At 42.1% G+C, this 10,594-nt stretch overlaps 1 protein-coding gene across 1 annotated transcript in view; it reads right to left on the reverse strand.

Moving 5' to 3' along the window:
• The window catches only part of ITCH (itchy E3 ubiquitin protein ligase), a 102,260-nt gene extending 92,044 nt beyond the window's left edge, over positions 1–10,216 (reverse strand). The window contains exons 1-2 of the mRNA XM_040247496.1: positions 9,966–10,216; positions 5,989–6,066 (exon numbers count right to left, since the gene is read on the reverse strand). The gene's annotated coding sequence lies outside the window, so the exon portion shown is untranslated. The remainder of the gene's footprint in view (positions 1–5,988; positions 6,067–9,965) is intronic.
• Between the last annotated feature and the right edge of the window lie 378 nt (positions 10,217–10,594).

Consider the following 10,594-nt stretch of genomic DNA (forward strand, 5'->3'; position numbering starts at 1 on the left):
TAGGGAAACAGTGGAAACAGTATCAGACTTTATGTTTTTGGGCTCCAAAATCACTGCAGATGGTGACTGCAGCCATGAAATTAAAAAACGCTTACTCCTTGGAAGGAAAGTTATGACCAACCTAGATAGCATATTCAAAAGCCAGAGACATTACTTTGCCAACAAAGGTCCGTCTAGTCAAGGCCATGGTTTTTCCAGTGGTCATGTATGGATATGAGAGTTAGAGTTGGACCGTGAAGAAAGCTGAACGCCGAAGAATTGATGCTTTTGAACTGTGGTGTTGGAGAAGACTCTTAAGAGTCCCTTGGACTGCAAGGGGATCCAACCAGTCCATTCTAAAAGAGATCAGTCCTGGGTGTTCATTGGAAGGACTGATGCTGAAGCTAAAACTCCAACAGTTTGGCCACCTCATGCGAAGAGTTGACTCACTGGAAAGACTCTGATGCTGGGAGGGATTGGGGGCAGGAGGAGAAGGGGATGACAGAGGAGGAGATGGCTGGATGGCATCACCGACTCGATGGACATGAGTTTGAGTAAACTCCAGGAGTTGGTGATGGACAGGGAGGCCTGGCGTGCTTCGATTCATGGGTCGCAAAGAGTCGGACACGACTGAGCGACTGAACTGAACTGAACACACTATTAGATTTACTTATTAAAAAGACTTACAGTAACTACATTTTGCATTTTAGTCAAGAATAAGAAGTTAACTTTCCTGTATATGTCAAGAAAAGTTTCATGAGAAAAGTATAAACAGAACCAAAGGCCTACTGAAAATTAAATCCTGAAAATCATTTTCTCAGGCTATACAAAATAAACACATTTCACGTTTCTACATTTATCAGTTTTAAACATTCTGAATCATAAATTAATTACTGTGTCAAGTTTCTGCAACAAAATTCTACATCTTTTCCATGAGAAAACCTTCTGTCACTGTATCCAAACCTTGGTAAATTAAAAAAAATTCCATGTTCAAAGTCTACAGAACAGGTTAATCAAAAATGCTAAACTAGAAATGTAATAAGCAGTTGAACTACTTTGATTTTACCTTTTCTATTCTTTTAAAGCTGGGAAATTATGAGACTATATACATGATCCACCATTAAAGGGGGTGCCAAAGCTGACAGTAATGAAGATCCTTATGAAAACGGAGGGGTAGCCTCTTCAGTATTATCCTCACATATCCTAATTATTACAAAAGAACAAATATGGGAAGAGCTTTCAAAATCTGCCTCTTGACTGCAGTGTCCCACCGTCACAGGGTGACCCAAATACAAGCTTTTGTCCCTCACTTTCCATTCTCACTACAACCTCCCTAGCCTGGTCTCCCTGCCTCCGGACCCTACCAACTCTAATAAATACTGTGCTGCTAAGTCACTTCGGTCGTGTCCAACTCTGTGCGACCCCATAGATGGCAACCCACCAGGCTCCCCCGTCCCTGGGATTCTCCAGGCAAGAACACTGGAGTGGGTTGCCATTTCCTTCTCCAATGCATCAAAGTGAAAAGTGAAAGTGAAGTCGCTTAGTCATGTCCAACTCAACGACCGACCCCGTGGACTGCAGCCTACCAGGCTCCTCCATCCATGGGATTGTCCAGGCAAGAGTACTGGAGTGGGGTGCCAATAAATACTGTAGACTTCAATATTAACAAAATAAATTTCATAAAATACCACTTCATCCTACCAGTCAATAGGACTTAAGTTTATCCTAAAAATAAGAAGACTGCTGAAGGGCAGCAGAGTACATTACCCCACAATATGCCACTTTGGCATAAGAACTATTCTGAGCTAAAGAAAATCAAAACTCAGCTGCAAAAGCTCTTTACCTCTCTCACTCCCACAACTGCCTACATTTATACTGGAAAGGAGGCCTGTACTAAGAAGAGAATTATTACCAGAAAGTATCTTTTTACCTAAGAAACTTAACTGCCGGGACTTCACTGGTGGTCCAGTGGTTAACGCTCCACACTCCCAATGCAGGGGGCCTGGGTTTGATCCCTGGTCAGGAAACTAGATCGCATAAGCTGCAACTAAGAGTTCCCATGCTACAACTAAAAGATTCTCAATGCAGCAACTAAGACTCAGCACAGCCAAATAAATGATTTAAGAAAGAAAGAAAGAAAAGAAACTTAACTAAGTAAGTAACAGGGCAACCTTTATTTTCCAAACATCTCTCCTCTTCCCTTTATATCACCAGCCCCTACCCCTTTTCCTTATAAGGTTCAGGATATTTATATAAGCCCCTATTATGGCTGCCTTTTGGGTCTCAGTTTTATGAGGCTCCCATGCTGTATTTAGGAAATTTGTTTTTCTCTTGTTAATCTATCCTACAGCAATTATTAGACCAGTCAAAGAACCTGAAAGGGAAGAAGAGAAATTATTTTGCCCCTACACTGATCTCTTAATTTTTCTAAACTTTCTGTTCTTACTGGGACCACACAAACCCTCTTCAGATTAATTTAAATTCACTGCACTTTCTTTCACCATCTTAAGTTCATTCCTGCCATTTTCCCATTCTGAATCCCAGTTTTATATAACTTCCCTCCTCCTCTTTGCCTTAATTTTTCTGTTTATGCCTCATTCAGCCCTAGATAGCAGTAAGGTATCACTTGCTACCTTACTATGTGAGTAAGGACTCTCTTCCCAGAGAGCAGTGAACATGGGTTATGCAGCAAAAAGTCAAGTCCCAGATCAGAGGTTACAGAACAGCAACCCACAAGACAAAGTCTGCCCACGGTGGTGAATTTGTCTGGCTCACAGCATTTTTATGAATTCATTCTGTTGCCAACATTTAAAAATAAAAATTTCTCACAAAATCTGAAATTCCAGCTTCTCTTCACAAAAAAGATGTTCAGGTCACACTTCATCTATATGCCTCCTGCCCTACCTCCTGCCAGATCGATAGTGAGCCAACAGTGAATTATATATTTTAAAATGATAAATCTCACCTCAATTTTTTTAAAAAAGTAAACCAAAGCTGCCAAACAGCTGCCCCGCTGGAGTAGCATGAATTCCGTAAATCACTTAAGTCCCAATCTGCTCTACCATTACTATTTAAATCTAGCCCTTGTAGGCTTCTGACTTTACAGTGCTCCCCTTATATAAATTTACTGAATGAATAAATGAAGATGGTAATTTTAAGACAGACAAGGTTGGTTAATGATAGTTTTAGAACAGACAAGGTTGGTGATGATGATAATGTGGCAATGGTAACAACACTGGCAATTAACATTTCCTGCTTTATTGTGAACCAACTATTGTTCAAGCAAAAATATATTATCTCATTTAATCCACACAAAAACCCTATGGATATACACTATTATTATTCTCGATTTATAAATGAAAAAACTAAGGCACAAAGAAGTGAAGCAACTCAGCTAAGGTCACATTGCCAGTACTTAAGGTACAGCGAGAATTCAAAATCAGATAGCCTAACTCCAGGGAACACTGTTAATCCCTACAATATGATTCCTTAAGACTACCATCCTTTCTTCTGTGACCAACTGAATTAACTGCCTGGAACGAAGACTCAAGAGACTAAATTTTAGAGCCTATTCTTTCTTTGCACAAATGACTAAGAAGCAAACCAAAGTTCACCTAAATGCAGATGGCATTTTTGAATTATCTTCCTCACCTTAAAAGAAAACTTTCTCTGTAACTGAAATATTAGGGAATCCAATCAAACTATATATTTGTTATCAGACTATTCCTGGAGTAAGGTAAGCTCAATAATGAGATGAATCCTTGGTTCAAAACTATAAAGTGATGATACAGCACAAAACTCTTCTCTTTCTTGGGGGAGAAGGATATATCTACGAGAGTAAACAGTGTGCAGACATGAAAAAAATTAAGTTTCTTGAGGGCAGGAACTGCTTTTTTCCATGAGTTCCTGCAGTTAGCACATATTCAGTTATAATAAAAGAACCAAGAAATCCAAACATCTTAAATTGAAATGCAATGAAATCCTTATTATAGCATTTATCATCTTGCTTTTTTTACAATAATTACTAGTGAATAGTTTTATTTTCCTCACAAAAACACAAAATCCTTGAGGTAGAGTATCCCTTGGAAACTAGCATAACAGGGCTCAATAAATGCTTGCTTAATATTACAAGCTCAACATTTCTGTACTTAGATTTCCTGCAGGTCTCTCAACCAATGTTTAAAGCAGAAAGAATTCCTTGGTGGTCTAGTGGTTAGGACTCTGAGCTTCCACTGCAGGGGGAAATGAAGATCCTACAACCTGCATGGCCCAGCTAAAAATAAAAAATAAAGTAGAATTTAAAATGGCTTCTCATTTATAAAGCAATGGATGCTTTGAAGTCCTATTATAAGATATTTTTGAGACCAGTCCCACATTGTATCAACAAAGCCCTGAAAAATTGGTGAGCTGGCATAAGCAGCACAAAGAATAATCAAAGAGCTGGAAGGAGAAAGCATCATGTTCATACCTTCAGTAGAAAGTAATACAGTCCAGAGATTTAAGCAAATTGCTCAAGATCACAGAAATTAAGTAACAAGCAATATCAAGGCCAGAACACATATTTCCTGAATGCTGGCCCAGTTTTCTTTCCACAAAGAACTACTCTGTGAGCTCAGGATGAAATGGATACTTTTAGAAATATTTTAAGATATCTGGTATGGAGGATGATCTTCTCCAGTACATAACTTTTTGTGAGGTATTACACCACCACTAAAGATATGAAATTTGCCTTGTTCCAATCATTGCAGATAATGCCATCTTTTCCCCTGTTGTTCTACATACTTTTTTCATTTTCATGCCTTTCCTTTCATTATCCCCTGAGAATTCTTCCTCTCACCGCCTCTGATTTATCTACTTTTCCTCTTATCCACTTCCTTTCTCTAGTATCTCACAAACCACCCTACCATCTCCTTTTCTCTTTGTAATTATTTAAAAAAAAAAAAAACCCAGATTAATCACACATTTGATTATAGACTAACCTGGGATACCATAATAAGCAAGCCATAGCCTTGGTCTCTTGGCATTTATGAGGCAATCTGTTAACAAAAATATAAACTAAACACAGAGAGTCACACAATTTTACTATGATTTTACAATGGGGACAAGAAGCTTAAGTATGGATGGAACACTCATATGAAGAGATGTGGTAATAACAACAGTCACAACGTTAGGGTTAAGCAAATGAAAGGGATCTTCTTTCCTATACAGCTTTCTCACCAACCAATTCTACCTCATTTACTCCCGATTCTCTTACTGCTTGACTTTTCCTGTACTCTACTTTTTCTCTTAACCAGCAGACTTCCTTTTCTTCCTCCTGGTCTTTTTTTTTCCCTCTCCTGATCTTTTCAGATGAATCTGTCCTGTCCTGTTTTCCTTTTCAATATTATTGCCAACCCCTCCCACCTTATAAATCTGGATAATGGCTTCAGATGGGAATTCACTTTTTTCTAAAGATTTACTATGTATTATTTTATTTGATCCTCACAACAATGCCAGGGAGGCAGGCAGAAATCAACATAACTATTTTACATATAAACTAAGTCTTGCCAAGATTAAATACTTTGCCAACAATCAAGTTTGTCAGCAGCAAAATCAAATCAGAACCCAGACCTTTTCTTTCCAAGTCCTCTATTCTTTTTCCATTGAACTATATTGTTTTCTTTTTAATTCCTACATATTTTAACCATATATGTGCACATGTATGGACAAGTATAGAGATAAATGTTTCTAAAATAGCACAAGTGAGAAAAGTATATGACTGTATAGGGAAGCTAGAAAAACAGAAAAGTCAAAGGACCCAAATTAAGAATACAATGTAGCTCACAGGCTAATCCTTGTAGAGGCAGCTATGGGTTTCAGATCCAAATGGAAACTATGTCTTCAACCAAGTGATGTAGGCAGCATCAACACTGGTCTCTCCTCATACTTCCCACAGCTGTTAACAGGACCAGGGCTCACCCTCAGCATCGTTTCTGACCCCCACTCTCTTTCACAAGCATGCCACCATACCTGAAGTTTTCACTGTTTGAAGTCACTTCTTTGGATTAAGGCGCTGTCTCCAGAAGGCCACGGTTAAATGCATGTTACCTGAGAAAGGAAGGAGGTTCCATTAACACATTACTCCTGTGTTTAAACACATCAGATCAGCAATGACCTTCAGAACAGGACAGCAAAATGTCCTTTAAAAAGTTTCACAGAATAGATAATTTTTGATGGAGCAGGCAGGATAATAAGGTTAAATTGGGAAGAAAATGACTCACGCATACAATAGGGTAACTCCCCACCTGCATATAGCTACATGGCAAAATGAGGATGGCCATACAAATACATACTCTACCTTTTGAGGTCACAGTAAGGACTATCCCTGCAACTTGGAAACTCCTAGGGATATGAAAAGAAAAAAGTACTCCAAGGATCTGAGTATAGTCAATTCTGTAAAGAAGCAAAGAGCTGAGTTGGCATCAGTCCTCCAAGGACAGTACACTGTTAGACTGAAAGAGGACAGAAAAAAGGAACAGATTCTGGTTAACTACTTCTAGTTGTGAGGCTAGTTTCCAGCCCAACATTTTTAGCAGAGGGCTGACCTCTCGGTGAGAGAATGCTGCAATTCAATTCTTCAGCCCCACTTGCTAATTTATATTGACTCAAAGCCAGTATCATTTACAGCCACAAAAATCAACATGCCTTTACTGAGTGCATATTATAAGCCCCAAATTTGGCTAGGTGCTATAAATATGGGGTTGGGGGGAGGGGGGCTTTAATACACTTTTGCCTTAACCCATACTATAGGGTAACTCCCCACCTGCATATAGCTACATGGCAAAATGAGGAGGGCCATATAAATACATACTCTACCTTTTGAGGTCACAGTAAGGACTATCCCCACAACTTGGAAGAAACCAATCCCCTAAACCCAAAACAGAGAAGGGTGAGGAACAAGAAAAGGCGGCGAAGGGTGGCTATTTTTCTGTGAGTATAAACACAAATTTCCTAAGCCAGAATGAATACAACTCACTTCTAGGCCAAAGTTCCTTGTTAAACTCTTAACTAAACAGTCAAGAGGCACAGGCTAGAAATACTTTTTCTTTTGGTCTAATAGCAAAAGTTCTTTAGTAGTACACATTCATCTTGGTACACTGGAGAACAGACTAAGAGTTACAAAACTTGGTTATACTTTTAGCTCTGATTCTTTGTTTAAAAAAAAAAAACAAAAACAGAAAAGATTGGACTAGTCCAAGAATAGCATATACCTGGCACATATATTGATACCAACCACTAGATAACTAGTGTCCACAGGAGTCATCACTAATCAGTCATAACTCACTTTCCCAGAGAACCCTTATGATTAAAATCCTTCTCAACACAGGGCTTCTGGCAGCTACTTCAAGTGAAAGTTGGCCCATAAATCAAAATATATCTGCTACTGTGGACTAGATAATCTCTACAATCTCTTCCAACTCTTTAACATGTATTATTTATTTATTTGGCTATGCTGGGTCTCAGATGTGGTATGTAGGAACTTTAGTTGCAGTATGTGGAATCCAGTTCTCAGAACTGAGATCGAACACAGGACCCTTGCATTAGGAGCATAGAGTCTTGGCCACTGGACCACCAGGGGCGTCCCCCAACTCTAAAATTCTAAAACCAAGTTTCTGAGGGTGGGAGAAAAAACACTTCCCCAAAAGCTCATAAATCAATAGCATTGATAGCCATAAATTTCAGTCTAATCTCTAAATTCTACAAATTGCACCTGATCAAGGATGCTAACAACAAATTCTGATACCATTAACATATATAACTGTGCAATACTATTCTGATTTGCTAATGGGTCCTTTTGACAGAAAAGGAACCTTTTACCCAGAATGGCCCTAAAGAAATCCTCATACAAAAATAGGACAATACTGCACTAGTAAAGAACTAAATTTAATCCCTTGATCATGCCCACAGCCTCTCAATGAGGACAAGCCTTTCACTTCTCACATAAACCACTTCAACAGCCACTCTTCCATCCTTTCACTCTTGCCACAAAGCAATCTTCCTAAAGCAAACATGTACTCAATATCATTTTCCTGTTTAAAAATCTGTATCTGTATCTATTGCTAACAACATAAAACAAGTTTTTTTCTTGCCTCACATCCATAATGCTCTCCTTCCCCATCCCACTCCCTGCTCCCTTTTATCTTCCACAATCCTGTGTTTACTAACAGTACTGAGGTGTTTCCTCTGCCCTGTCCTTCCTTTTCTCCATTACAATAACACTTCAGCTAAGACCCAACTTCAGCCTGAAGCAGATTCTTCCTCCTCAAATCAGACACAACTGATTACCTCCTCTTCCATCTCAAAGCTTTTGGTTTATTCAAAGTATTGTCTCAAAGGTTTCCAAAACCATCAAAATTGCCTGAGGCAAGTTTTAATCCTCAAGGCCCGACCCAAACCTATTAAGTCAATCTCAGAAAATAAGGCTCTGAAATTTCTACTTTTAAAAAAGCTGCCCTGATTATTTTAATGACCAAATTTGGGGGCTACTGGTTTGTCTCTTCCAGTTGGTGTAAAGAAGTTTCTTTAAGGAATGGAAAAATGATTTACTCTAGAATACACTGAGGAATTATCCTGCACTTGTTTATTTCATATCCTTGTTGACTTGACTCATATGCTGAAGAGGAAGGAATTCCTTTCCGACTCACACCCAAAAAACTTATATCCACTGTTGAAAACAGCAGGTGAATTTCCACCTTCATTTCTAAATCTTAAAAATGAAGTAACTGTAACCTGAGTAAACCTATGAATACACGATTAAGACTCTCGCCAGACCTGCTCTGAGAACTTTACTTCGGCAGAGAAACAACTCTCTAGCCCATTTTGAGGGTGGAAATACACTGCCTCCGGTACTTCCCTAAGATCTAATTATATTAGGAATACATGCAAGACTCCAACTAAGTACAGTGATAGATGGATGGCTCAAGTGCCTCGTTAATTTTCAGAGAAAAATTCCCTGAAATGTCTCTTCCTTCCCCACCCCTCACTCCCAAAAAATACACTGAAGCTGAATAATAGCGGAAAATCTAACAAGATACAAACATTAGCAAGAAAACAAGGTGAGTTGTTACTGGGGAATCGTGGATTTCGGGTAGTTTGCAAATCCACCAGGTTACGTCGCTAACTTGAGGCCCAGCGTCTACCTGGGGCGCAGAGATCCCGTGTTTCGCTCTACGTCGCGGCCCGGAGCAAAGTCTAAGAACTTCAGTTCCCCACTTAGTCCCCACCAAGTCCTGTCCTCATCACGACTACTTTTTTCTTCTCTCCGCTAAAGAAAAGGGCACTTTCAGGAGGAAGGGCAGTGACAGCTCCACGTCTGCAAAACTCGGCGCCGGCGGGGCCGCTGCGGCGGCGGCGGGCGCGGACGATGACGCCGGGGCCGGGACCACCACGCCGGGGGACAATAGACGGAGGGGAATGGAAGAGAGGAGAGAGGCAGCCGCTGTACTTGGCCCCTCTCGCTAGTGCGGGCCTCCAAAAAGTCTCGGGAAGGGCAGCGGGTGGCAGGTGGGCCCGGCCGCCGCCCCTCGCAGGGCCACGTCGCCCGCCCCGGCCGCTGCCGCGGGGCCCCTCGCGTAGGCCGGGCCGCAGGAGCAGAGCCCCCGGGCGGGGCTGACGGGCTCTGGGCTGGACCCCGGGGGCGCCCGCTGGGGCCCAGTTCTCTCAGAACTTGGCGCCCGCGAGGAGAGGGGCTCCAAACGTCTGAGCCCAACAGTGGCCGCTCGGGGCTTCCAGATGACCCATCCCCGCCACCCCTCCGCCCGGCCCCTGCCACTAGCCCGAGCGCCCCGCGCCCCCCACGGGCACCGGCTCTGAGGGAAGAGGAAGCAGCCGCGGCTCGGGTCCCGACTGACGCGCCGCACTCCTCTACCTCTCCCTCTCCTCCGACGTATTCATCCAGGACCCTCCCTCTCCCCAAAATTGCCTCCAGTCCGCCCGCGGGTTTTTACCGGGACTCGGGGCGTCGGCTACTCTTCAGTCCCTCGACTAAGATGGCAGCCGGTCCCGAGCCCGGACCACAGCTACTAGAACGAGTTGGCGGCCAACGCGCAGGCGCCTCCAGCTCCGGAGCTATCAGGACTACAAGCCCTAGAAGTCCTTGCGCACTAACCAGCTGCAGGCAGGAAGAGGTAGCGGAGGCTGGTGAGCGCAGCTAAATCCGAGCTTGCATTTAGCTAGGTGGGAGGGACTCTTGGATTACTCCCGGTCAGTTCAGTTGCTCAGTCGTGTCCGACTCCTTGCGACCCCAGGAATTGCAGCACGCCAGGCCTCCCTGTCCATCACCAACTCCCGGAGTTCACTCAAACTCATGTCCATCGAGTCGGTGATGTCATCCAGTCATCTCCTCCTCTGTCGTCCCCTTCTCCTCCTGTCCTCAATCCCTCCCAGTATCATTTTTTTAAATGGTTTTTTAATTTAAATTTATTTACTTTAATTGGAGGCTAATTACTTTACAATATTGTATTGGTTCTGCCACACATCAACATGAATCCGCCACGGGCGTACACGTGTTCCCCATCCTGAACCCCCCTCCCACCTCTCTCCTCCCTCCCCTTCGCATGAGGTGGCCAAAGTATTG

This window comes from Oryx dammah, unplaced genomic scaffold, assembly GCF_014754425.2.
Source record: "Oryx dammah isolate SB20612 unplaced genomic scaffold, SCBI_Odam_1.1 HiC_scaffold_10, whole genome shotgun sequence".
Classification (NCBI taxonomy): Eukaryota; Metazoa; Chordata; class Mammalia; order Artiodactyla; family Bovidae; genus Oryx; species Oryx dammah.